Source organism: Ceratotherium simum, chromosome 17 (genome assembly GCF_057802395.1).
Source record: "Ceratotherium simum simum isolate JZ-2026a chromosome 17, ASM5780239v1, whole genome shotgun sequence".
Classification (NCBI taxonomy): domain Eukaryota; kingdom Metazoa; phylum Chordata; class Mammalia; order Perissodactyla; family Rhinocerotidae; genus Ceratotherium; species Ceratotherium simum.
In genome coordinates this window covers 10,852,423-10,857,095 of record NC_141916.1, presented here as the reverse complement: position 1 = coordinate 10,857,095, position 4,673 = coordinate 10,852,423, and the positions used below count along the sequence as shown (strand labels likewise).

The window sequence follows — 4,673 nt, the reverse complement described above, 5'->3', positions numbered from 1 at the left end:
AGTGATTTTTTTTTTTTTATGGAAAATTAGTGTATTTGAATCATTTCAGAGAGTAGAGAAAGTTTCACACCAACAGATTTCAGTGTGGAGCACCTTTGGAAAGAAAGATTCAGAGTTAAGACAAGCGGCGTGCAGGCTCTGCCTGCCTGTGGTGACGAGTCCTCTGAGTCAGGGTGTGCAGTTCACAGAACAGTGCAGTCACTGGGTTTTTCTCTACATTTTGAGATGCCACAAGAAACACACTTAAAGAGAAGGAGAAAGGTGTTCACTGAATTCATGGCCGGTGGTCAGAAGATGGAAGAGAGAAGCAGAGACAAAAGGAGTGAGATCACACTGGATGCGGTGGTCAGATAGAGAGCCCAAAGGTGCTGACGATGCAGTACATGGTCTTGTTCTCCCATCGCACGGTGCAGCTGCCGTCAGTAGAGCTGTCCCAGAAGCAAGAACTTGCTGTGTGCAACCCCGCTCCATTCTTCTGCATAATTACACAGGTCACGATGTATTTAAACGGTTTTCCCAGCTTGGTGAGTTGGCTTAAAGTCTGTTCGACCACGTTTGTGGTCCACTGGTTCACCTTGCTGTGCTGATAGGCGTTGCCACCGATTGCATTCTCGATGGCCTCTTTTACAATGTTGCTCACTTCATCAACAACAAAAGCAGTCTCCTCAGCAGCCTGGTAGTCTTCCATGTTTCCTCCTGCGTGTCGCCGCCGCCGCCCTCCAAATGAGTGATTTTAATATGAAACCTCTTAAACAGCTTTGCTCTCTGTAGGCTCCAGCAGGCAAAGCTGGGCTCTTTAAGTTTCCTAAACAACCTCATTCTAGGAAAATGCTGCATTAAAAAACCCCAAAACCCTAAATTGTGAAAATAAAAATTAGGAGAACTTTATGTCCTGTTGACACTTAAGAATAGACAAACTTTTAGAAAACTCAGTGTTATTAGCAAAAAAGAGATGGAAAAGAGATATTTGTAAAGTTCGAATTTTTAGTATTAACTTTTTTTGCCTTTTAATTTTATCAGCCTTCCTCTATCCACAATGGTAATTCTTTATTTTTCTTTTAGGTTTAACTTTTCCCCCCTCCCAATTCTAGATGTCTTTACTGAGAGAAAATTCTTTGCAGAGTTGTTTCATGATCACAGGATTTCTAAAAAATATGCAGCAGGGACCAATAATCGTGATTCAATATTCCCTTTCCTTTTTCTGCTGTAATAGAACCCCTGGGTTTGAGCTGTGCACCTGGCTCTGGAACAAAGGCTATATTCCCAAACCTACCTTTCAGTTAGGTGTGGCCATGTGACTAAGCACTGGCCAAGGAGACATGAAGAGCTGTGATGCATGCGACTTCTGAAACTGGTTCTTAAAGGGATGAGTGTGCCCCTTCTTCCCACCACCTTCCTCACCCTGCTGCTCAGAATGTAGATTGGAGACAAGCCGCCTTGAACCATGTGAATGAGGGCAGGAGCCCAGGCAGGGCTAGAGGAGCCACAGGAAGGAAGAGAGCTGAGTCTTTTGATGACTTTACAAAGCTTGGCTGCCCTACCAGCTCTCCACCCTCTGAGACTGGAGAGAAATGAGTTTCTGCCTTACTTAAGACGCTGCTACTTTTGGCCTATGAAACTTGTAGCTGAGTCTATGTATCCTCTAATACAAAGGAAGAGAAGGTGGGAGAGTATTTTCAGATCAGAAATTAGTTTGGATAATGCTTGAAATAGAATAATGATAAAACTGAATCAGAAAATTCTCTTGTCCACAGACCAAATATTCTATGGTGGGTAAACTTACAATAATGGCTTGAATATCTGCTGATGGACCAAAGCAAAGAGAAAGAGTTCAGAGCTCTATAAATCAGGGTTTATTTTATTATATATCAGCATAGAAAATATTAGGTATTCAAATCTTTTACAATCATTAGTCAGATCTCAGGTCTATACTTAAAGAAACTGGCATTATTGATAGACCATTTCATCAGTGAGATGACAATCTACTATCCAATTTATCTTGCTTTTGAAGAAAGAACACTTGCTGCTCATGGGGAATGCTACTTTCTCAAGATGAAGCCTTTAGAAGGAAGATCTGACCTGTTAATGGTTTAAAAATATCTTAAACCAATCTCAAAGAAGTCGCAGTAAATCTCAAACCTTACTATCCAAATGAACAAATGTTCATGCATCATTTTCAATTTGGGTCATATTGAAAGGTTTAGGGAATGAAAACTAGTAGAGAGATTAGGAGCCAGGGTGGGCAAGCCTGAATCCTGCAAAGTGGGGAAGAGAGCCAAGTGTGATGATGAAGTCATGAGACATGATCGTAAAGGGTAAAAGAACGAAAGCAGACTTACCTACTAGATAGCGGCAACCTCAGAGCTTCCTGGGGCATTGTTTACAAGGCTAATGAAATAGGATCTTATTAGGTTATATCAACCATATCGACTATGGGACATGTGGCCAAACTAGACTTTTTATTTTGTATAGTTCCCAATGTAACAATTTAATTCTTTCCCAGTCTGTATGATGGTTCAGAAAATAAAATAAATATACTGACTTTGGCAAACACATGTGCATGCATGTACACACACTCATTCATCTATAGTAAATGTCTCTTGATATCTATTGAGCACCAGGCGCTGTACCTGTGCATTTCCTCACACATTTACCAATGCAATTCCACAACAACATGTGAGGTGGGTATTTTATTACCCCCAATTTATAGGTGAAGAAATAGCAACTCTTTCTAAGTGTGCTCTATGTACAAAGTGTTTCAAATACATTATCCCATTTAGGGTTTACCTCTGCAGCACTATTTACACACATTTTACAGATGAAAGAATGCTGAGTCCAAGAGAAGTTAAGCAAGGTTCCCAAGGGTGCACAAAGGGATTCACCTCCAGTCTGTTGTGCTCCGAACTGTTACTGCTTCACAATTCCACTCCTGCCCCGTCCGCAGTGCCCCACCGTCCTTCTACTCAATTCACATAGGTTCACGAGGTTAAGGAACCAGCCTGCTTCAGAATTATCTGATAGTTGAATGCGGAAGTCTGACTTTGTTCTCTATCTACTTTTAAAGACTATGTTGACAATTACGTACTATTTGAAAGCAAGAGTCCTTTATTAGTTTTAAAAATAGCTCAAAATAGAGGATGAAAATAAGCAGTGAATACTTTCGTAGACTTTGCATACTGAAGTCAGCCTTTGGGAATACATTTTTATAATAACACTTATTCTGAACTAAGGATTGTACATACAATTGGTGTGTAATAATATACTCATCTTGAATAAATAAATGAGATAAGAAGTAAATGAAAAGAATGAAATATGCGTTTAACCCTTGTCCAGTCTTTCTTTTGAACACCGATAGTCAGGTGTAAATACTGGTGTGCATGTTTCAATGGAATTAGATTATTGGTTCACTTTTCACTTAATTTAGTATACATTAGAACTGAGTGCATATTTCGCAAATCACATTGCATAAACATGTAGGGCTAGGATCGTGTAAGAGCCCAGCAGAGAACCTTGCAGACTTGTTGATGTCTGGTGAGTGAATGAATGAAGGAAGGAGGGTAGATGTTCATCTTTCGGAATACTGGCTCATTTTTCTTGTTACGGTTAGTTACACATGCAAAGTAAAGGAGATATTTGAGATTAATATCTAAAAAATAAATGCTAACTGTTTCTCTTCCCCATTTTTTCATAATATCTATGTTATTAAAGCAAAAAGTTGTTTCAACTCTAGTTTTTATAGAAGAAAATGTTTTTGGGGTTCTGTTTTGGTTTTCTTTAATCATTGTGACAATTGCCTCAAGTTGTTACTTTGTGTAGATTTCCCAGGTAGTTTTGAGTATTCCTTTTGTGAGGTCATGTAACCAGTGATGATGTTAGGAGTGATAAGGAGAGGTGACAAGAGTCAAAGAATGCCAAGTCATTGTTTTTTTGTGCTCTGGTGAAAACATTTTGAAGCATTAATTTTTTTTTGAACCTATACTAAAAGCTGCAATATAAGACCTCTGGTAATCCCTTCTTGCCCTGAGTTGCATTTGACAAAGCCAAAAATCATGAGGATCGATGCTATGCTCTATTAATGGCTTTTAGTTCTGATGTGAAAAATTCTTAAGGATTCCAGTCATGGTATATCCTGGAGCAGAAATGGTCCAAGGTACGATTGTCAACTTGCCAAATATTCCTAGGAAATAAGAATTATGCTGGAAAATTACAACGTGAAGAAGAAATTCATTTTTTTTCCAACTGTGGTCTGTGGTTGAATTTAACCAAGAGAATCTTGTCAGGGATTTCTTGATAGAGTGCTGCAATGCCTCCACACCCAGGCTTAACCCCTTTGAGAACACCCTCAGGTATGATGCAGAAAATGCAGGCATGCTGAGGAGGTGAACTGCAGACACACTCAATAGAAACCCAGTGAATGCTTGAGCTGACTGCTACCAGCCTGACGTAGGTCAGATAAGCGGGAGGCACTGTAGGTAGGTGCTCTTCTACTCTGAAAATCCTATTTGCTTTTCTGGAAAATGTCAGAGCCATGCTGTCACAATTATTTTTAAGCCTCAGTAGGGTATCTCAAAACCTCAGCAGGGTGTCTCAAAATGTAGGAGGAAGTGTACTAATTGTACTAATTTTTTCTCTTTGAATATTATTATTTCAGGTGCTGTGTTAATGACTTGGCG

General features: G+C 39.6%; 1 pseudogene; it reads right to left on the bottom strand.

The window, feature by feature from the left end:
• Positions 1–23: 23 nt before the first annotated feature.
• Positions 24–712, bottom strand: LOC101403835 (dynein light chain Tctex-type 1 pseudogene; annotated as a pseudogene).
• Positions 713–4,673: the final 3,961 nt, after the last annotated feature.